Genomic DNA, 24,617 nt, shown 5'->3' with positions numbered 1-24,617 from the left:
TGCTGCCATCTTTTGCCTTAATTTAAAATTCTTTATATAGTTAGATTTGGGGTGGTTTTTGTTTAATGTTTTAATTATCATAATTGAATTTTAGCGTATTTGTATCCTGATGTCCTGGTTGTAAATCACCCAGAGTAGTGGCCTGGCCACTACGTGGGTGTGGTAAAAAATTTTAATAAATGAATGAACGAATGAATAAATGCCAAAAAGGTGGGTGGGCTGCTAGTTAGTGAGCAAGCTATAATCTAAATTAAGCGGGATTTTTTTTAGAAGAGAGAGAAGTAAACATCTACCAAATAAATAAATATTTTGCCAGAATTCTGTCAAAAAATCTGCACTGATCAGCAGCCTCATCCTGTGGAAATGCATAGCAGTGGACTGGCAAGCAGGCAGCCTGAGCTAACAGCTGTTATCCATCAGAACTGGAGACAAAACCAGCATGCCTGCATTCTGGAGCTGACTGCCTCTAACTGGGTGCTGATAACATTATGCTTTCTCCCACAGCCTTCTTACCAGGAGCAGAGTTGGAATATGTGTATCAGCAAAAGGCCTCATTCTGGGCACCACTGGTTCCAATAATTCCTCATCCTGGCAGCAGCAATGTGCATGCCCATGTAGTCAATAGGACCACATTCGTACAAAAAGTAGCATTACATTGTCTTGTTAACAAAACAGATCTCAAAAGTAAGACCAAGTGTGGCTGGATCACCCTGTGTGTGTATACACAGTCTTGTAAAGCAAGTTTCAAATTGCTGAGGAATGGGGATAGCCAGGTTCAATGGAAAAATGGGGTTTAGTGTGCTCCAGCATTTGTGCCCGTACAAGGACTAGCAGGTTAGGCTAAAGTCAGCTATGCTGAAGATAACAATACCATTGTGGTCAAAATCTCTTTTTACATTGCGGAAAATACTGGGGCAGCTTTGAACAGAAATCTCCTATTTTGACCTTCAAGAAAACGATCATAGGTCTTCTTTAGTCATCAAGTAATTAACATCCCCCTTTTTTCTTTACCAACCTTGATTTCTAATATATTTACATTGATGGGCTTTGCTGAAACATCAGTCTTGGTTTTTGAAAAAGATCAAAATATGATTGACTGCAATTGTCCTGACTTCAGATCAGATCACCCTACAAAGGCTGCCCTAGCTTAGGTTCTCAGTGATTTATTGATTACTTGATCTCAGGGTTGGCTTCCAGGATTGCAACCTTGCTTTGTTGAATCACTTGTTTTTGCTTTTGTTTTTAAACTCCCCCTTAACTGGTTCCCTTGCTATGAGAAAGTCATGTTTCTCCTTGCTCTGTCCTAGCCAAGCTCCTCCATTCACATGGGCTAGAGTTCCAGATGGGATGAGACTGAAGGCATGGACAATTTGAAGCCCTTTGTAGCCTTTGAATCTGAAGTTAAGTCAATCACCCCAAAGAACTGGGAAGCCAGTTTTAGGAGCAAGGTCCGCTATGCCTTCTGCAGGACACTTGGCTGGGGTTAAGGTGTCCAGAACATCTACAGCTGTGTGGCCACTCCTCCTACGCCCATGCCATTGCAGTGTAGCATAGCAGCCCAAGTCTCAGGTGCATTCTAGAACATACTGTTTCTGGTTACATGAGAATTACATGCCAACCCTTATGACTTGTAAGAGCACATCTTCCTGAGAGATCAGAGTAACATCGCTGCAATATTCACATCCTGCCAAGGTTGCTCCATTATATTCACCCAGCAACACTTTCACCCATGTCCTAATTCCAAAGTGCTATCTAATCACAAAGCCATCCAGGGACAGCAGGAACTTGCCCCTTGCATATCCAATCCTTTATTGTGATCCCCTCCCTTTTGTGCTTGCATCTGCAAATATCCCGTTCCTCTAGCACCCTCTTCACTCCTTATGTGATTATCTGTAACTCCATCTTTGTTCCACCATTGTTGTTAGGGATCATAAGGAACTAGCTTTCCAGTTTAATTCAAATGGCATATTGAGCAGTGCTTTTCTTTTGTAGATCCCTTTGCTGCAGTGAAAATGTTGTTGTTGTTAGCTTTGTCTGTATTCGTCAGCTAACTTCCCCAACTTTCTCTCAGTTTAATGTATAGTCCACCTTCTGCATGTTACACCTCTGCAAACGAGCCAAATCTTCCCATGTCATATAAATGCACATGTTTATATACCTGTAACTGAGGAGAGACAGTAATATGTAAGATTCAAACTCAATAATTTCTGACTCTTCCCCAAGTCACTGAGCTATTTTGCTGCACCATGCTAAGCTAGATCTCTATTGCTGATGAAATCCTTCTTGAGCAATTATCCAGTGACCAGCATCTCCATCTGAAGATTATAACAAGAGCCAGTTAGGTCAGAAAAGTCAGTACAGTTGGTTTCAGCAGTGAAGAACCTGATTTTGAGTCTTATATTTAGTGACCCCTGAAATTGGGACCACCCAGTTGTCCAAACCAGGATTCTTCAAGACAACTCCGCTACACTGGATTGACTTGAACTTTAAGATCCTTCATCATTAGGACACTGCCATCTTGATCTACTGAAGGATATGTTTTTCTGACAGATCATTGCCTATGTAACCCCATCCTTTTTACTGCGTCATACTGAAACACTTCTGTTGGACACTTAAATATTGCCTATGAGAAAGAGTCGTAAGGAAGATGGTAGGAAAGTATCAAAACAATGGGCCAATGTAGCCAAATCTCAACCCACACATTGCACTCATACAGAATTTCGTCACCAGGGAGTAGGATGTGGGCGGGGGAGACCTCACTTTTGTTGATTTCAGTTATATAGATACAACAGAACAACTTGATGAGGAAGTTTCCTTGTATCCAGCTGAAGAACAAAACAAAGACATATTTCTTTGACTCTTCTCAACATTTCTGAAGTGTTTGGAAAATGTCTGTGCATGAAACTAGAGCATAAATTTATTTATTTATTAAGTTATTATATTTTTATCCCACCTTTCTCCTTGAAAAAGGACCCATAATAAAATTTCCCTTTGAGAAGCAAGTACACACAAAGAGCAAGCACAGAAAGATATGTTGATTATTCAAAAATTTTCAAAAAGACACATATAATCCCTCCAATCCCTGGCTTGTGACAGTTTCCAGTGCTACTTGTAAAAAGGCACAGCTATACTTGTGGTACATATGCTCCTAGAAATCTGCTTGGATGTATGACTGTTAGTCTTTTAAATTCAGATTTGTTTGAATCTTAGAAATGAGCAGCTGATTCTGATTACTACTTTTTATACATTTGGGACACAGCAGACGGAGCCAGAAAGATCTAAATTCCAGCCTCCAGTTCTAGCACAAAATTCATTTCATAACTTTCTTTTTCCTTCCTGTGTTTTATGTCTGCTGTGAAGACGAAAAGGGGAAGAGTGGTATGCATATACACCAGCCTGAATTCCTGGAATGAAAGTTAGGATATTAATGTAATTTGTTGTGTTTTAAGGAAGAAGAAGAACTCTTCTCTACCTCTTCAGCATCCTAGCTGTGAACGATCCACATACCACATGACACAAGGACCATGCAGAATTCCTTGGCATTCATTTCCTGTAGAAGGCCCAGTCTCCTTCATCATTCTGATATAAGATGATTTCACTTCTTCTTCCCTTGAACTGTTCAAAAGTCCTCCAAGCATAATGTAGGCCCCATTACTTCTTAACTTCATTTACCCATTGCTGTCAGCTGTCCTAAATATATAGTGTTTATTCCATTACACCAAACAGGAACTATTTGGTAAATTGAGTGTTTAAGTAGCCTTAAGGTAGTGATTTTTTTTTTCTTTTCTTGGCAAGCTAAAGATACCGCCTTCAGCCCCAGCAGATATTTGAAGAGAAGGAAGGCAATGGTTGCCATAGTTTACTTTTAATTGTGCATAAAAAATAAAAGGTTAAATAATGCTAGATCAAGAAATGTTAAATCAAACTACAGAAGAGGAATTAAATAACTCTGAAATTAAACAAAATTAAACCCTCATTTTTGTTTATTTTTTAATAATTTTAAAAAACAAAATTACTTAATATGCCCCCCCCCCAAAAGCTTGGAACTAATGGAGATATTCTATTTCCTTCCTTTTATGGAGCCCGATCCCCCTTCCAGAAATACATTTACTCTTGTGAACACAATCTCTTTTTTAGGACAAAATCAAAATCAATAAATTTAGAGAATTTAAAACCCTCATTTGTGAGGTTGGGAAATTGTGGGAGAAATTAATCTTCATTTAAGGCTTCCAGGGTTCTAGAATGTTGAGCATATTTGACCTCTGTGGTTATTTGACTTAACCATGCCACCAAAACTTGCTGGAGAAACAGCACTCAGCTTAGGAGATGGTGTCTAGAACAACTGCTTCATCCCACTGGCCCAGATTGCCAAGGGGAATCTGAGAACTATAGGAGAAGAAAGTAACTTCTCTAAGCTCTGCACAGGCTGACATAGGTGAGACTGGACAGATTTCTCCCAATTAAAAAGGAAATAGCCAAATACCAAAATACCCTCCAAAAGAAACAGAATCCACTGCATTTCTCTACTAGCACCAGCCACTGCCAAAAACCACCAGCACTTGTGTGGAAAGTCTCCACTGAAAAAGGATACTCTTCTCCCTATATGTTGTTATAGTAAAAAAAAATCTGTGGTAAACCTTCTCAAGAGAACCTTCCTCCTCATGATATTAACCTGTAGATATGCCCTTGAATTTGCCTGTTACTATCTTTTGGAATGAAGATCTATTAAAGCTGTGCTCCCAGGCATGCCTTCCCTTATTTCATTCATGGATGTGAATTATTGTCCACTGCTTTTCCGACAGCCAAGGTGAAACAAATGAACTATAAATATGTAATCATGATGAATTTTTTTAAAAAAAATTACTTAAATCATTACAGTATATATCACCTACTTTCTAAATTTCATAAATCTTCCAGAGACAGTCAGAATGATTTTTGCTTGGTTTCTCATTTTAGCTAGGCTAACTTAGCTTTAACAACAGAGCCGCATCATGTTCCTTCAATAAAATGGCTGTGTGACCTTTTCCATTTATTTATTTAAACAATATATAAATGTACACTGTCCTTTCATTTGTTTATTTATTTAATTCATTTATATGCTGCTCTCTCTTCATCTTGGTTGAATCTCTGGTAGCCTCTCTGTCTAATTTTTATACCACCACCACCCCTTAAAGGTAAAGACTCCCTTTGACAGTTTAGTCAGTCGTGTTCAACTCTAGGGGCGGTGCTCATCCCCATTTCCAAGCTGTAGAGCCAGCATTTGTCGGAAGACAGTTTCTGTTGTCACGTGGCCAGCACAGCTATACACGGAACGCTGTTTACCTTCCCACCAAGGTGGTACCTATTTATCTACTTGCATTTACATGCTTTCGAACTGCCAGGTTGGCAGGAGCTGGGACAAGCAACGGGAGCTCACTCCACCACATGGATTTGATCTTAAACTGCTGGTCTTCTGACCCTGCAGCACACAAAGGCTTCTGCGGTTTAACCCACAGCACCACCACATCCCTCCTACCACCACCCCTTACAAACAGCCAATTTAGATCTCTGGCAGCAGCGATCTTCCCATCCCGCAGTAGACTGTTGCATAGGATAGAAGTGTTAAGGGGGAGAGAGGAGGAATATCAGAAAGAGAGGGGATGGCAGGAGGGGATGGCATCCACCACTGACTTCAACACTGGTCCTTTCAAGGATAGTTTACCTTCAGGAAGAGATCATTCCCATTGCATTTCTGACACAGCTGGCACCATGTTCTCCCATCATGGACCATATCTGGTTACATTTGCATGCTTCTCTTTCATGTTTGAGCCATGCACTCCATCTTAAGAATTCATAAAAATGTATATTACAGTGTTTGCTTCAGAAGAGAAAGTTGGGAGAAAAGAGGATGCTGGGTTGGACCTGGTGTGTTTGGAATGAGAATAGAAGGAAGCTAATTCTCAAGAGGGATGAAGGGTGGGATGTAGTCAGCCCCCTAAACCATGTACTGCTCTTTCTGCATAAAATCATACACACACCCCTTTTTAATGCACAGAAGAAAAAAGAACAAGTCATTCACATGGAAATGGAATAGATCCCTGTGGTGATTAAAAACTCCTGTAGAATGATACATATTTAATGACTAGATAAAGGGGGAGGATGCACTTACAGTGGAAATGAGCTAAATAACAGATTATATTTGGGATTTATAGAGAGGGAGAGAGAACTGGTATTTAAAAACAGAGGGCTATTAAATTACTAAACATAAAGACAAGAATGATGGAAGAGCTAGAGGCATGTCTGCATAAGGAAACCTGTGATATTATAGACACAACTAAAACCTGCCTGGAAAATTACAATTAGTATAATCATGTTTTTTAAGGAATTAAATTTTTAAAAGGATGTAAGCAGGAGGAGGCTGGAAAAGTATTTCCATATATAGTTTATGAATTTTGGATTTTCACGTCATTAGGGTTCTATCTGCTAGTAGACTTAACTCACACAGTTTGAAACAAGAACTACATGCAACTCAGCCTATCGTGAGGCTGAATGGAGGGGTTCAGTTGGAGAGAACGCTATCGCTAGCAAGCCCAGTTTTAATGCGTTCAAACTGAGGCTATAATGATGATCCATACTACTCACCCAGCATGTAACTGGCTGAAATGGGATATAAAAATCTGTTCAACTATCACTTGTCACTTCCCAACTGGTGGGAAGTGTCCTCTTCTGGCATGCCATTCACAGAACGCTTGGAACTAAAGGAAGTCTAAAGACATTGGCTGGCATTCTATTAAGCTTCTACTGAGCAGAAAGTCATGTCAGCACCGTGACATGGGATTGATTTGCTTCTTCAAATCTGGCTGTTAATGCAAGTGGTGATCTCCATGAAAAAAATGTTCAGCAGTGAATATAGCTTATGTATAACAAATACGGTTTAACATTACAAGCATGTCTGCAAGAAATGAAAGGTTTGTTGCATACTGTGAAGTTTTATGTAGATTACAAATCTTGTAAATCTTAGAAACAATGGGTGAGGTCTAGAATAGTTCTTAGCTTAGTTTTCCTTATAATGGATAAAGGGCATCGGAAGACAAATCCTTGCAGTTCCTTCTTCTCGCTGCATCTCTGTTCGACTCCTATAAAGCTGGAGGGTTGGGCAAAGGTTGCATCAACAAAGAAGTTTTATTATTATTTATTTATTTTATTTATTTGATTTATATCCCACCCATCTGGTCTATACGACCACTCTAGGTGGCTGGTTTTCCCTATAACCTACCTTTAAGTGGACGAATCTGTGGGATTCTAGTGCCTTCCTTTCCAGTCATGGAATAACCAACCCGAACCCAACCTAAACTTCACAACTGTACTAAATCCATTGGCAAAAACATGTTTAGGTTTCTCGTCCCTTGTCTCAGAACGTCAGACGACTGAATGATGGGCTGCCCTTCCTTTTGCTCTCCTTCTTTCTTAGTCTCTCAGCAACCACAATGAAGAACAAAGTACTCAAGACCCAACAGATCTAGAGAAACTGACACATGGGAGAGATGACTGACTCATAGACTGGAAAGGATATTTATTTAAAATGCCCAGATACAGACACTTTGAGAACTCCTTTTTTCTCCTGGCTTTGTTTAGTCATTTAGATACCTGATGCAAACACTGCAACAAGAAGAAAATTGTAGAGGCACTTAGCTGCCACCAACACTGCTCTTCACCAGTGTCTAAAAAAAAATCTAGGTGTCTTCACAGATAAAAGGCAAAATTTAAAAACAGTGAAAGCAACAAAAGAAAACACCTTGCCTACAAAAAAAAATTAAGAATAAAGCACCAAATTTTCTTGGGTAACCAACATAAGCATACATGGCAATGGCATAATCAGCCTGGCATGTTAATATTTCATTTATTTTAATATATTTTAATTTATTTTAACTTAAAGTTTTCTACTTGCCAGTCTCAGGTTCTGAGGCTTCCCAGCCATCCTTTTTAATCTAGGAAAGCCTTTGGAAGCCTCAAGATGGAAGGGGGCCTTTAATATCTTTAATACCTGAAAATCATTGCTGCGGGATCAGGATCTCTGGCTGCAATTGGGGGATATTTAAGGTTTACCTCCTTACATCCCAAGGCCCCCAAAGCCTTCCTCAGGTCAAAATGGATCCCCAGGGAGCCTCAGAATCTGGGGCCAGGAAATATGAAGCTTTAAATTAAATTAGGTTAAAGATTAACATCAGGGGCTGATGATGTCATTGCCATTTACGCACACACAATTATATCAATAGGATTCCAGCTATTAATTCATACTGTTTTGCTATTCTTGTTTTTAGAATGCTGTTATTTCCTCTTTCTGTTTTATTCTATTTCTCTAGAACACTATAATTGTATTACCAAAATTTAAAATTTTTCCTGTCTTTTATTTTTTTAAAATGACTGGGCAATTGAAAACATTCCAAAAAAGTTGAATATAAGACAACCTTTGGAAAGATTGCAGGAATGACTAAAAAAGCCCCTTCAGGCAGGCAAGCAGACAAGTACAATGTGGACCAGTCTTCAATCCCATCAAATTACCTGAGAGTCTTTTCTCACTAATTGCATCATTATCAGTGCTGTCAGCAGCTATCAGAACATCTGGGGAGAGTTAGAATTTTGAATCTGTACATGGGCCCAGAATCTAGTGAGGGGAGCTCTTGACATCAACCATGCTGCCCTTATGCATGGGATTACTGTATCCCGAATGCCTGGTACCCTCCATCATAGTTACTGGCTGGCCTGCCAGCTTGTCTGTTCCTCCATCTTGGATCCTTTCCTCTCTTTTTTGCTTCTCCCACCCCGACATCTGGAGGATTCTTTCCCCCTTTCTCTGGATTGTTTTTGCTGCTGCCAAGCAGTCTGCCTGCATGAGCATGTTTTCCTTGTGCATTTATTCTGTTAAATTATATTAAATGCATATATATTGGTGAGTTGAGGGGAGAACTGCTGGCTGGCTGGCTGCTTCCTTGTTTTTTGTCCCCCCCCACCCATTGTGCTGCCTAGGCCCAGAGCATCTCTGTTGTGCTGGGTGGGTGGCACTGAACTCATACTGCTATTTTATCTTTTTTTAAACTTCTGGTTGGTGTACTGCTTTTTGAATGGGTTGGTGGATGAAGTTTTTTGGTTTTTGCTGTGTGTGCAGGACTGGTGGGGTGTTGCATATTCGTTAGCATCTTTGTGTGGCCTCTGGTGGTGGTGTGCATGGGGGCGCTGCCAGAAGCATTATCTACAAAGTTGTGTCTACACATATTTATTTATTTATGTATTTATGTATGTATGTATGTATGTATGTATTTATTTATTTATATCGCACCTATCTGGTAACATGACCACTGTAGGCGGCTCACAACATCATAATACAATAATAGAATAATAACAGCAGCAATAAAAAAAGAATTATTACAATCAATATAAAAAAACATCAAAATGGGAAAAATTAAAAATGAACTACAAGGAGGAGAGAAGAGAAAAGCAAATATTAACTGGAGGGGAAGGCCTGCCTGAACATCCAGGTTTTTAGTTGACTTTTAAAAATGCCCAGCGAGGGGGCCACGCGAATCTCTGGAGGGAGACTGTTCCAGAGGCAAGGAGCCACCGCCGAGAAGGCCCGGTTTCTTGTTTTCTCCTTCCAGGCTTCCCTCGGTGTCAGGCTCCTCAACCTCACCTCCTGGCTCACGTGGGTGACACAGGTAGAACTTGGTGGGAGTAGACGTTCCGCCAAATATCGAGGTCCTAAACCGTTTAGGGCCTTATACGTGAGCATCAAAACTTTGAAGTCGACGCGGAACCGAATGGGCAGCCAATGCAATGCAGCCAGAATAGGAGAGATATGTTGGAATTTTCTCCCTTTGCTAATGAAAGAAACATTGGCGACGGGCCTATAATTGCCAATTTCGTCCGCCGCCAAACTAGGTTTCATTCTAATGGGCCTAATAAGTGTTTCCTTGAGGGCAGGAGGAAACCTGCCCTCAAGGAAAGACCCATTTATTATTGCTGTGGCCCATTCTGTTGTTATAGGCCTGGCTGCTTTGATTAGCCAGGCCGGGCAAGGGTCAAGGGAGGAGGTGGTGGCTTGACAGTGATCAAGCGCCTTGTCCACAGCATCTGGAGTCACAGGCTGAAAAAGATCGAGGATCACTGGGCAAGACGGAGCGCTGGACATCTCTGCTCGACTCACTGCATTTAAAAAAGGAGAGAGCTCCCGGCAGATGGCCTCCACTTTAGATTTTTAAAATGCTGCAAATTGGTCCACTGAAAAACTAGGGGGAGGCCCATCACTCAGACCAATTCCAGATAGGTCGTGGACTATACGGAATAATTCTGCCTGCTGATTGGATGCTTCGCTTATCCGGTTAGCGAAGTATGCTCGACTGGCAGCCTTTACCTTAGCGAGGTAAAGGTTAGCCGCGACCCTGACAGCTATCCAATTGTAATCTGTCGGGTTCTTCCTCCACTTGCGCTCTAGCCATCTCCTAAGCTGCTTGATCACTTGGAGGTCCTGGTTAAAGAAGGGCACAGGCCGAGCTCTGCGTTGGAGAGGGCGTTTAGGTGGGATTGTATCTATAGCCCTGGAGGCGGCGGTGAACCAACCATCAAACAGAGCCTTGACAAGAGCGCCAACCAGGTCAGCCGTAACACCTCTTATGGCAACCTGGAATCCAACAGGATCCAGTAGCCTTCGAGGGTGGACCATAGAAATAGGTCCCTGCTCCCTGCGAGGGGGGAGAGCCATTAGGAAACAGGAAAGATGGCGCCGGTGGCGGGTGGGTAGCGATTTTACCGCCGCCCGATTTGTTTTCTATTTTCCTCTTCTACTACTTTGCCCTTTTTTATTTTGTTTTCTATTTTCTCTTTCCCCTGAGTTGCCTCTCTCTCCCCTTCCTTGTCTAAAAGCACTGGGGTGTGTGCTTAGGAAGAGTTCTCTGACCCGGGCTGCAGCTGTGAGTCGGAGCGGGCGCAGGGACTGTAACCTCCTTTTTCTTTCTCATATCCTGTTGTCTACTTTTGGAGTAGCTTGATTCTTTGTTACCTTGCTGCTGCTTTTTTGTTGTTGTTGTTTTAGCCGCCTAGAGTGGTCTTAACTGACCAGATAGGCAGGATATAAATAAAATAAATAAATAAACCTTAGGGCTTTGGAAGTGCCGGTAAACATGAATGGAGAAACAGAAAACGAATGGCCCCAAGAAGTTTTTCTTTTCATGTGAAATGGCAGGACCGGTGCATGAAAAATACAGAAATGAAAGAGCATCCTCTCAAAGAACCTGAAATGAAAGAAGAGAATACCATGCACATTCTAAGTTGTTTTGGGTTTTTTAAATGTTGTTTTGAAGCTGTGTGTGAGGTGCAGAGGAACATTGTGAAAGATATGACTGCACCTAAGCTCCCTCACTGCATTTATAGGCTTGGTTTCTTTCATATCACATATGGCCCTACCATTCAGATGAGATCATATTCACTGTTTCAGTGTACAGTAAATGCCAAATAAAACAACCACAGATAACAGAGCTTTAAAAACATGTAGTGTATATTTTAAGGATTTATAGGGTCTTTTGTGGGGGGTTGTGGGGGTGGGGATGTTGGAAACATATTTATATTTTAATCACCCCAGCCCGTCTTTTTAGAACAAATAGGAAATATGAAATTAAAATCCAAGGAAGTTGTTTCTAAATAATAAATGTGTTCACATTTGGGGATAGTTCCAGGTTTATTATAGAACTCCACAAAACACTAAAAGTAAAACCAAAAGTTGGAATTACCTAGTTATAATTAGCCCCCCATAGCTTTTAACACAAACTTCCTGCTCCAGGGGGGTCAGCAAGAGAGAAGTGAACAGGGAGTATGAGGGGAAAATAGCTGAAAGATTTTATTTTATTTTATTTTTTCAAAGCAAGCTGGTTTATTAAAAAGCTTAGCAGGATTTGCTGAACTGCAGAGCTGGATGGTTAGCTTACTGTTTCCACTATGCAATCTCTGAACTATACTCCAGTGAGGAAACATGACATTCCTTTTGATTTATAGTAGCTCCAATAAAATGAAATGAAATAAAGAATAAAATACCATTCTTTAAAACACAGGGCATTGGATTGTTTTGTTTTGTGTATTAAAATAAATAAAATTATTTAATTTTTATTCATGCCCTTTTTTTTGTTCTTCACACTCATTTTTATTTTATGATATTTTGTGGAAAGCAAAATGATGCTCTGGAGAATGAAATGAAATGAAACTCATAGACTCCTGAACAGCTTCTATGAGCCACACCAAGTGCACACCTGGAAGTCTACATACCCAAGCCTCATTGGATATTGAGAGAGACTTCTGAGATGCTGATGTGTGTTTTTAAACTGTCCCATCGTTACCTCAGATAATGTCTTAAAGGGAATTTGATGCTTCAGCATACACACAAGAACATCCTTGGGAGATTCTAAGACTCATTGGTCAATGACTGAATTTCTCTGATGTAGTGGGAGTTCTTTAAATAGAGAAGACCTGGGACATGCTTCAGTACACCTCTGCAGCTTTCAGAGTAGAGAATGGGTGCCTTTTTAATTTAATTTTCCTTGTCCTCAGCAAAAAGCGTACAAGATGGAAGGCTACCGCAGCTCAGATATTTTCTGAGGTTTCATTTGACATCACTTTTCATGACCCAAGGCCAAGACAAGAAGAGAGAGGCCTATAAACTGAGCCCACTCTACAGATGATTCTGCTTGTACAAGTTCCAGACTAAATTCCAGCAGGGTGAGGCTTATTCCCCATATTTAATTTTGACAAGCTCTGTTCATGCAACCAAGGAGATGTCTCCAAATGTACTTCTAGCTTTATCCAAAGAACATCCCATAATAACAAAGAGCTCTGCAAGACCCTCTCTCTTTATCTTTTATAATCAAAATCCTGGAGATTGCCTCAGAGTTTGGAATGCATGTTTTAAAAGGCACTACAGTAATTCTGTCATTCATTACTTCTTATCAGACAGCCTGTAATTATTTAATCTGACTGCATATGTAATTCATTTGAGTAATGAATTGAGTGTACTACTCATTGCACTGTGGCTAATTGATGATATGTCAGGTTACATCTTGGTTGCACAAACACGCATGTGACATTATGCAACCAAGACATGCAGCAAATTCTCATAAATTAGCTGCAATTAGCCACAGCAATTTATGTAATCCTTACTTTGAGTGCTGTCATCCCCACCCAGGACAGGGGTGTCCAGGTGGGTCTCATCCATAGACTCCATAAACTCCAGACTCTCATTGCAGCTGGAACTTATCTTTGCCTGGCCAACTCAAATAAGGAGACAAGACACAGGTGATGGGTTAACTAGGGCCACACTTTATTAGCAGGTTAACAGTAACCTCCTTTCCCCTGCAGAGAGACCCACTGTACTGTGGATTCCTGGGGCAGGCATAGAAGTACTTGCCTACCTCTCTCCTATTTCCCCCTCAGGTGAGTCCCAGTTCCATTCTGTCCAATCAGCAGCCTGTTCCTGGTCAGGTAACAGCACCAGCTGCTCACGGCCAGATTGCTACCTGTGTATCCCACATCCTGGTAATGGAATCTCAGGATCCATGGTGCAGAGATGTTGACTGCAGTATTATCCCGGAATGATCCTTGGGAACTAATTGCTGATCTCCCCATCTACATTATTTGCCAGTGTGACCTATTTAAGCACAACACCTCCTTTGGTCTGCCTGTATCTCCCTCCCCACCCAGAGAAATCAGTGTGGGATAGGTGAAAATTATGTTTTGTTCAGTATGTCTATCAGGTGATGTGGGTCTAACATTTTTATCTGGCCCTGAAGTGACCAAATGCACTTGCACTGGACTCATAGGGCAGGCAGGTGGGTTGCTTTGTGCCAGAAAAGAGGCCTGTTGGAGGGCTGGTTTGCCCTTTTCATAGGCTGTCCAGTCCGCCCTCTTCAGGTGAGCTCCAGGCAGCCTCTTGATGCCCCAACAGTCTGTCCCCCCATTTGGAGGGATGGCGGGCCAAGATCTCCTGCTCACACAGGTGTTAGGTATGCATACGGAGTGGTGCCTTCTTACGTTCAATTGAGCATCTTGTACTTCCAACCCACTAGTCCACTGAGGGATGGAGCATAGTTATCTTCTGTTGCTCCCAGTCCTCAGCTGGGCCAGAGTTCCATTCACTGGGCCACCAGGATCTCCAGAGACTGGGATCAAGTTCACAATATGGACCCTTTTGTGGTTATTTTGTGTCTCTTTTTTGAGTCAGGTTGGGCCTGCCTGTGCCAGTGTTAAGGGGCCCCAGTGGGATGACCACTGGCACACTTCCCCCACCCCTTTACCCAGGGTGAAGTGGAGCCATTCACATGCCCATGGGACCTGAAGCAGTATGGACCAATCTTTGCCAAGGGAGCAGCAGATGATCTGTTGACTGACTTAAATACATTGCTCTAACTGTCCACAGACTGTCTGATTAAAAAGAGCAGGAAAAAAAAAACTTGAGGAGAGAGGAGAGACTTTCTTCAAAATTCAGAGGAAAAGAAGAAACAATTGATTGATAGCAAGCCCCGTCAAGAAAGATCCCTCCCAGACAAAACCTCTTAAAGGCATCATATGTAGGTTGTAATACTGCCAACAAATATAATATCACACCAAATAACTTTCCTTGACATCTTTGTTTCCTTTCTCACTATGCATACTGGGGAAAATCATCTTCATTTTATCTTGTTTCCCCCCCCCCAAAAAAAAAAAACACCTGGCACGAGTTTTTTTTTCCCTTCTGGACACAAAGAAATCTGGGAGGGGGTGGAATCAGTTGAACTTACCTCATGTTGTCTCTTTCAACCTCCCTCATAGCCACAGGTCTAACTGTGTGAATCATGACAATACACTGGCAATTACAAAAAAAAAAAAAACCTTCATCATCCCACTGAAAATCTTAAGTGACAGACAAGCATTTGGATGTTACTCATAACCACTTTCTGTCAGATGGCAGGGTGTTAAAACCCTTCCCATCCCCTGCCCCTGCCCACACCCTTTATTTGTTAGTATTACTTTCCTTCAGCACCATATATTATATTATTGCCTTATGACTTCAGGGAACCCATGCTCTGCAAAATGCCTTTCCCTGTGGCTTAACGTAAAGATTTTTAAAATAAATAAACACAGTTTAGTTTGGACATCCACCATTTGAAGGGCTAATGATTATTGACTACCCTCCAGGAGACATCAGGGAGCTTAGCCTGAGGCCCTTCCAACTCTCCCCCAAACATGCCGAATGTTAACACATGTTTCCAGATCCTGGTCGGGATTGGACGCAAAACCAGGCAGTCAGAATGGACCATTTAGTGTACAAGTCAAGATGACAGATCTCTGCTTAATATAAGGAAGACAAAATTTTTGTGTCTTATTGAAAAAGGCAGAAGAGCCCCGGGTGCTTTTGCTTTCTGATTCTGCAGCAAAAAGGGGCTGGTGTCAATATAAGTCTATGTCACCAGTTCACAGCTGCCACACTGAATTGACCTGTGTAGCTGCAGACAGAAACGCCTTCCATCTCCAAAACACTCTCTCCAGCTCATTTGAGAGGCAAGGCATGTGATAGGAATCAAGGACTCAGGAATGGGGAGTGGGTGGGTTGGATGGAAAATATAAGAAAATGGCCTTCACGTATTTGCATTTATCCACAACATTATGCCAGGCAAAAGGGCTTTTTCACTGTCTGAACTTACCAGAGCGGTTGCTTTCTACAGATCTGCTACAGTGCCTTCTTGTAATGCCATTGTAACATCTCCAGATCTGTCTAAGAGAGAGAGAGAGCTTCATGGCATTAAATATTCTCTCAGTTCTCACAAAAGTTAATTACTAGAAGCTGAACCATCTGAAAAAAAAATCACCCTCTATACTCTTCTTTTCTTTGGGGATACCCAGGAAAAAGAGGTGCAGGGAAAAGCTAAGATCATCTTCAGTAACTTTAGAACAAGACGAAATCCTCAACAGAGAGAAAGATAAACAATTCCAAGGCAAAGTGGGGGGGGGAATTTGTGGATGCATGGATTTCATTTTGTTTCTGATTAGCTTAGCACCAGTCTTCTAATGATACCCAGGCTGGGGTAGGTCAGAGTCTAGTATGCTGTTGTTTCCTTGGTTTCCATCCTGAGTCTTTGTGGACAGCTTCTCCACATTTAGCTTGCCTGGAGACCAGAAGGAACAATCCCATATACTTCAATATAAACTGTCTTGCCATTACTTCCACACATACTACAGTTATTATGGGTAGCTGTGCAGAGTAGGGTGTGGGACATTGCACAGAGCCACCTTACTTCAGGGAGTTTGTACAGGCTAAGCTTTGGTAGGGGTTAATTGAATCTCCTCACCTTCCTCCAGAGACTATATTTGGATTAGTGCATGCATGTACAACTCTCAAATCATTGTGATGATCCCAAAAGCTTAGCCAGGTAACCACCCGTTAAGTAAGAATTATCATGTCATAAAAGGGCAGGACATAAAAGGGGAGTCGTTGGGAAAATTCTTGGGTACAGGATAAAATGTGAATATAGTGAGGCAAAACTCTCCATTGTCATTCAAGAATTTCTTTAGAAAACTTCTATTTCCCAGGACTTTCTATCACTGATCTCAAAGCAGCTATTGTAGAAAAAAGGATTTCAGAGTGTCAAATATGTTGATTTCATACTCGCCTGTGAAGGATTGCTTGAATCAGGTGGAAAATCAAATCCCTTCAATGTTGTGAAGACAAAATTGCCCATTAAATTGATAATTTTTAAAAAATATATTTATTTATTTTTTTACTATTAATTGAGATGATAGCAGAAAGGTTACATCTTTCAGTTTTCAGTGCAGTCAATGTATCTTAAAATCTTAAATCTTAAAATTTCTACTCTTTGCCTATGTTGGATAAAACCAGAGCGATCTGGATGAAACAATGTTAGAGATTTTTGTTCCTAGATTTTTTAAAATCAAAGTTACTTAATGGCAGGGTCCTTCCCAACTTCTCTTGCTGAATCCCTTATTTCTGTCATTCTTAAACCACGTAAATAACATAGTAAGCATACATACTAAAAGATATTGGCATTGCATATTTCATGAGAGTATTAGCCATTATGATATCAATAAAGATCTCCAAATATTTTTGTACCATTTAGCAAGAAAGCAGGATGGGCACAGAGCCTCACCCTGGGATTTTTCCATCCCACCTCCCAGTTTCAATAGTTAGCACAACCTTTCATGAGAACAGAACTGAGCTGGACAGGGGACAGATTGGATTTGTCTTCAGTGTGGAAGAGATTGCCACTCTCGAATTGGCCTCTTCAGCCACACTAGATGCTGTTCCAAGTCCTCCATACAAAGCACAACACCATAGTCTTTCGAGACTGAAGGATGCCTAACTAACTGTACCACTTCAAAGCTAAAAGCCAAATTTTATCTGTTAGTCTATAGATGTTTAGCCTTAGCTTATTACTCTATTACCAGAATATTTGTGTAATTAACAGTTATGAAGCATCACTGATTAACAGCTGAGAAGTATGTGCTAATTTACATATCAAGGGAAATGCCTTTAAATGCCAGCACATTATTAATAGATACCAAGCCCCTATTATTAGCAATAAATTCTTAACAGAGCCCTAACTGTGGTATTCTTCTATGATTTGGAGTTCTGGCATTGCAACTCATTCCAGAAACATTCTTTCAGAGTGATCAGATAAAAAGTATCGTAGCAGACATTCCTTTTGTTGTTGTTGTTGTTGTTGTTGTTGTTGTTGTTTAGTCGTTAAGTCATGTCCAACTCTTCATGACCCCACGGACAAGAGCACATCAGGCCCTCCTGTTTGGCAGACTTTCCTACATAGGTATATATTCTGAACTAGATGTGGAGCTGTATGAGAAACTGCCTAATTAATTCACACATCACCTCATAAGGATAATATCCAGTGGAGACATTTGTAGTCGTTTTAGAAGCTAGACACCAGATTACTACATACCAAAACATCATGTAGATTCACCAACATGATGTGAATCACCAGGAAGAAGAATAGCATGGAGAAGCTGTAGAACCTACTAAGAAATCCACTGTAACTTTCAACCAAAGGCACAGTGAAATGGCTAACATGTACAGGATATGCATCCTTGTTGGCTTACCTGGGGCTTTGCAGAAAAGATCAGTCAGATGTTTCATGAGTCTTCTCCAAAATAATTTTAGCAATTGATTCATCACTGACATCACCTGCTGCTATTCCCCCACCTCAAATTGCTTGGCACTCATGGGGTATAAAACAGAAGTGGTACATTTATCTTGGGAAAATTCCAGGGTCTTTGCCACCAGACCAGTGGAGGAGGTGGGTGAGTTGCACAGATCATACCAGATCAGGACTGCTATTCATGAAGACTGCAGTATGAAACCGGAGAAAGTTATTATGGGACAGACCAGGCCTGTGCTTGTCAGGTCTTACCTGGAGTACAGTGACCCTTCTGAATAGTATATTTCAAGACAGACATTTGAATTGGATTGTGTCCAGAAAAAGGTAACTATTGTTAGTTATTTTGCATGCAAAGAGTGGAGTGGGGAGTCTATAAATCAAGTGTTATGAGAAACTTGTAATAGGATAATGGGAAAATATTTAAGTGTGACTGTCTTCAAGTATCTGTAGAACTGTTACAGAGAAGACAGGGTTAATTTGTCCCCTGCTGCTGCTTCAGATAAGAGGTCTGGATGGCAATTTGTCAAGGAAAATTACAGGCCTGAGCAGAATGGAGTGTATTAATGAGAATCCATAATGATCAGGTGTGTTAAAACTGAGTCAGGATGACTCAGCAGTGCTGATGCAACTCAGGGATGATGCAATGTGTGATCTGATTGGTTCTGTATATGTATATATGTGTTAGTTGTACACTCAATTGTATCTTCCTGCTTGAAGATCACTTCTACACGTTATGCTGCCAGACTGCTGTAAATACTGCTGTAAATACACGTTGCTGAAGGAAATGCTGCTAGACTGTGTGTGAGTTATTTCTGGACTGCCTGGACTGCGAACCACTCTGCTAAAACCGCGATTTGCACTAAGAAACGCTGACACAATTGCAAAAAAACTCATTTTGACCACATATCCAGAGAAACTTTGTAATTGCTTTTTTGATGCTTTGATGAGAAGTTTTTCCTTAGAAGGCAGTAGACTCTGTTTGTTGTAAGCATTTCAGCAGCTGCCAAATAGCCATTTGCTCGGGAATACTATAGTTGCATCCAGGGCTGCAGAAGCAGCACTGGTAAGGAGTGGGTTGGTGGTGTCTAACTTTCTTTGCAACTCACCATGTTGCTATTTCCCTCTGAGAAGATCTTGCCCACCTGAACTTCTTACTGGTCATCCCAAATATACCTAAACAATGATAACACCATTCTAACAAAAGACCTGCAGCTCAAGAAAAAGTAAAGGTCAGACTCTGCTTTGACATCCAGCACTTATTATGTGTCTTTTCGTTTAACATAAATCTACAGAAAGCGAGAAGGAATTACAGAAGCTCTTAAGGAGAGTAAAAGAGGAGAGCGCCAAAAATGGTGAACATTAAAAAAAAAAAAAAAAAAAAACAAGATCATGGCCACTGATCTCATCACCTCCTGGCAAATAGAAGGGGAAGATATGGAGTCAGTGACAGATTTTACTTTCTTGGGCTCCATGATCACTGCAGATGGAGACAGCAGCCACAAAATTAAAAGATGCCTGCTTCTTGGGAGGAAACCGATCACAAAACTAGACAACATCTTAAAAAGCAGAGACATCACCTTGCCGACAAAGGTCCACATAGTCAAAGCTATGGTTTTTCCAGTAGTGATGTATGGAAATGAGAGCTGGACCATAAAGAAGGCTGACCGCTGAAGAATTGATGCTTTTGAATTGTGGTGCTGGAAGTGACTCTTGAGAGTGCCCTGGACTGCAAGAAGAACAAACCTATCAATTCTAAAGGAAATCAAACCTGAATGCTCACTGGAAGGACAGATATTGAAGCTGAGGCTCCAATACTTTGGCCATCTCATGAGAAGACAAGACTCCCTGGAAAATTGTTGGGATAGTGTGAGGGCAAGAGGAGAAGGGGATGACAGAGGACGAGATGGTTGGACAGTGTCATCAAAGCTACCAACATGAATTTGACCCAATTTTGGTAGGCAGTGGAAGACAGGAGGGCCTGGCGTGCTCTGGTCCATGGGGTCACGAAGAGTCAGACACGACTTAATGACTAAACAACATCAACTACTACTAGGATGTCATCAAACCACATTTAGACATTTTTATTTCAATATTCACTGCCAACTTCATTATTGCACTCCAGGAATTTAAACTATTCTTGGTTATTTTGCATACAAAATTTTTAGAATTGTTTGTTATTTTGTTACTTATGTACAAGTGAAATCACCCTGTCTGCCCTTGTGAATTTGTGACAAATTTAACATGGATGCCACCATTCAGAAATAGAATTCCTGTGACAATCTCAAAAGCCAAAGTTAATTTTAAGGAAGTTGACTCAAAATATGCTATTTTGAATAATCAAAAGAAATAAACATTCCAGCTAGAGGCACAACAGTGCAGAGTGCAGTGCCTCACTGCTTAGATTTTAATTACAACAAATTATGTGGTTGAAGAATATTGCTCCTACTATTGATTAGAAAAGAAGAAAACTAAATGGATGCTGCATTTGGAGACTATTGGTTTCGCAATGGCTAAATGGTTTCATTTCTGCTGTGACTGCTGCTTTGAATAAACATAATATAAATATAGTATATGTCCCTTGGTTGACAGCATGTCCCATTGTAGAAATAAATTAGCTTCTGCTATGTGCAGTGGCTCGAACACAAAACCATTGGACTCCATCTTCTTGTTAATGTCTTTTCGGAGATGTAAATGGGTTTCTATACTGACTCCTTAAGTTAAAGCCAATGAGGTGTAGAAAAATATTGGTGCGGTCAAAATGAATCTAATATGAATAAAAAGTCATCTCAAGCTTTTCTATATTCTAAATGGTTTTAGAGCAATACCATTCATGAAACTGGGTTGCTTATGGTTTAATTTTATTTTAAATGTAGAACATAATGTCCCAAGTGAATATTATTCATATTATTCTTATTATTTGTAGTACTTTAGTGGTTTCTTCAATAAGATGCCGTGGCCTGAGGGATTGGGGTGGAGCTGCAGTGGGACCAGAGAAGGCCAGGCCGCCACTCTCACCACAATACAGGCCCCAGGTAAGTCTAGGTCATTCTATCTCATTGTTTTCTAGATATGTCTACAGTTCAATGCTGTATCAGGGATATATACCCCACACTTCTCAGAAGCCTAACAGCAGGATAATGTTGTTAACACTCAAGCAGTGTAAGATTTGCCATGACTTTCCAAGAATCCCTGTGTGCCACCAGCCTTTCAAAAATTCCACTTTCCTCTGGGCCTGTAGAAGAGTGTGTATTTGTGTGTTTGGCAGTTGTGGGGATGACAAAACCCCTCTCTTTGCATGTATTTTAGCAGCACTTGACACATACCTCCATAGTGCAATGTGAGGAAGCATGCCCATTCTCCTGTAGGCTTTGGAAAAGGATGGGGATTTTTACTGACCTCAAAATGAATTGTGGAGACATTCAGAAAGGAGTATCCCTTGTTTTCTTCCATGCGCCTTCAAAGAAATTGCAAAAACAGGCAGGCCATCTGCATTCAAGTTCTAGAGAACAGAGAAATTGAGTCACACTGTCATTAGGTTACAAGGCACTGTTGTGTAGATCCATGTTAAGGAAGAACAGAAATTGAGAGAGTAAAGACTTGTTTAGAGACATCTCACAAGCTCAAGACTGAGGTGAACAAGGGATTTCTAAGCTCAGAGTTCAAATTCTTGGCCACTATCTTGCCCTGGCTCTCAAGACCATTTTCATTTGTGGCATTTAGTGGGCTAGTTGTGGTTGTTGCTGTTTCTTGTTAAATAATGTCTCCCTTCCTATTTTTGTGTACAGTCGAGTCAAACAGGCTCAGAGGGAAAATGCAAATTGTCCAAACAAGACAGTGGTGATGATCCAGAGCAGATAGGGAGGCAGATGGCCAAGAAGCCAGAAAATCCAAAACTGATCCATAGTCTGTGACGAGTAGAGGGTGAAGTCTCTTTTGTGTTTGACCCTTGAACTCCTGTGTGGCCTAAACTGTAACATGTTCCTATGGGAGCCATGAACAAGAACACTTTTGTTGCAGCCTCCATTTGTCTCCAGAAAGAGTCACCATATCTTCGAATCAGTGTGATGGCATGTAATTACTATTACAAAAGAGGGACTTCCGGCTTGACGTCGCGACAAGACAGCAGCAGGAGGACAGAGCTCTGTCCCCTGGGCTGAATTCTGACCCATTTTGGGACACTGTAGGGTGTTGGAACCACCCTGGAGGGGTGGTGAACTGGGGGGGAAAGCCTGTTGATCACTGGGGGGCGGCGGCCACCCCAGTTCGATCCAGGAAACTCCCTAATCAGCCAATGGGCAGAAATAAGCAGCTTCGGCTAGCTTCCAAGTCACTGGCAGCCGTCTGAGAGAAGCAAGGAACAGCACCTGGCATCGCTGTTTTTCCATCGGGTGAGAATTCTTTTGCAACTAATTGCCTACGTACCCCTACATATGGAAAAAAAATTGCTATCTTATCTCAGTAACTTTCTAAAGTGGCAGAAAATCTGGTGAGAGGGATAGCTGAAGAAAGTAACTTTTTTAAACTATACTTTAAGAATATTTACAACCTGGCGTTATAAGCTTAAGAGACCTTCCTGCAAATTAAGTGTGGACATTGTTTTGTCTATCTAAAGTGTTTGGAATGATTCCCAGAAGAGGTGGCCTTGGACATTCTGTTGTTGCTTAAGGCTGAAAAACTGTTTATCTCCTCGTGAGCTTCTCTTTGCATTTGGCCGGAATTAACCCTAAAGTGGACTTTTCAAAAACTGTTCCTTGGGTCAAATTTGGTTTAACTCTACATAGCCAAAGCGGAACTCCTGAAATGATTCTGGAAATTTGGAATATCTGTTTATAAGCATCTAGGCAGCAGAAACAGAATGGCACAACAAGGACAATTTTTGAATGAAGTAAAATTTATGCTTCAACAAATATTAACGACCGTGACATCTCATTATGAAGAGGCAAAATTATCCAATCAACATCAGAAGGACTATAGTCCACAAGCAACTGAAAACAACAAGGAAGGAAATGGGAGTATCACAGATGATGTATGCCAAACCAAGCAGCAGCTTGAGAAAGTTAATCTAAGAGAAACATCAGTCTTGGACCAGAGGAGAGTACCAAGGGAAGACAAAGGGAAAAAAACAGCAAAATTAACCAAAAAAAGCCTGGAAGACTCATTGAAGATAGACCAAGTACAAAAAATGGACATACTGTAAATCAGATCTACAAAATGGTTTTAGAGGACATGAAAGATGACAGCATGTTTAGAGATATAGCAGGGAATGAAAGAAGAGGAATCAGAGAGGGAATTACCTAGAAAGATGAAAAAAGGGAAAACAAGGAAGGGCCCCTTAATATTGGAAACATGTTTATATTTATCATTTGGATCTGTAAAAGGGTATATTCTATATATTAAAAGGAGAACTAAATTGAAATAAGGGAACCCGAATCAGGTTAAAGATGTAATATGGTGACTTTTTATTTTAGGCAGACTAAACTAGATATAAAGCTGGGTCATGGATCTGGAACCACTTTCAATAAGAATGTTATTAGAAGATCTTGAGAACTTTATATAATATGAGAGTAATATTATGATAGTAGCTATAATATATACTAAAATCTGTATATGAATGGTTTGAAAGAAGGTCGGAATTTGGGGGGGATAATCGAGAAGACACTGAGATGTAAAAAACAAATAATTGTAAGCAAGTATGTAACACGAGGTCTGATAAGCACAAACAATGTAGATAGATTGGAAAATTAATTAAAAAATGTTAAAAAAATAAAAGAGAGAAAAAGCAAATTAAAACAAGGATCTATATCATCACTCACTCCAAAGGCAGTATGGCAGTAGATGCCAGGGGAGAGCGGCAAACATGGTGAATTGTGATAAGGCTCTTGCTTTCCTGCTCATATTTTTCTCTATTTTGCCACTGTAGAAACACAATATCTGCCAGCTGAAAAATCATGTCCATCTCATTTCCAGTCCCTTTTGCAAAGTCAGCATAAAACAAAAGAGGGGCAACAGTTCATGGTACTTGAGAAAAGGACATTTTTACATTGCCTGAGAGGTATTCTCGTGCTGCATTATTTATTCATTTGGATTCCTTTGCCTGTGCACTTATATTTAACAGATTGGAATGGAGGAAAATAGGTTTTGAAGATGCTGCTGCTGGGTCTACTCTTGCATAAATCGTGAAAGAAAATTTTGCTCAGGAGAGCAAATAAAGAGCGTATGCAAAACTCTTGTTGAGCACTTCCAAATACTTTCTCTCTTTTTTCGGTTTAGGGGCTGCTGCAAGCTAATGACCATGGAGAAAAGCACTGATACTGTAAAAACTAAGGAATAGAATTTATTGAAGCGTACCCCATTGTCACTGAAACAAATCTGCTTAAGTGACTTGCAGTCTACAAAAGTGTATATTAAATAAAACTTGTCACATTTTGGGTGTCACAA

At 40.7% G+C, this 24,617-nt stretch overlaps 1 long non-coding RNA gene across 1 annotated transcript in view; it reads left to right on the top strand.

Moving 5' to 3' along the window:
• Positions 1-24,617, top strand: part of LOC140708463 (uncharacterized) — a 26,279-nt gene extending 1,662 nt beyond the window's left edge. Inside the window, exons 1-2 of the long non-coding RNA XR_012088675.2 lie at positions 1-21,211; positions 24,450-24,617. The exon at positions 1-21,211 is cut by the window's left edge and continues 1,662 nt beyond it. This is a non-coding gene — a long non-coding RNA (uncharacterized LOC140708463). The remainder of the gene's footprint in view (positions 21,212-24,449) is intronic.

This window comes from Pogona vitticeps, chromosome 1 (assembly GCF_051106095.1).
Source record: "Pogona vitticeps strain Pit_001003342236 chromosome 1, PviZW2.1, whole genome shotgun sequence".
NCBI classification, from domain to species: domain Eukaryota; kingdom Metazoa; phylum Chordata; class Lepidosauria; order Squamata; family Agamidae; genus Pogona; species Pogona vitticeps.
The sequence above is the reverse complement of the archived record's forward strand: the minus strand, read 5'-3'. Positions and strand labels throughout refer to the sequence as shown.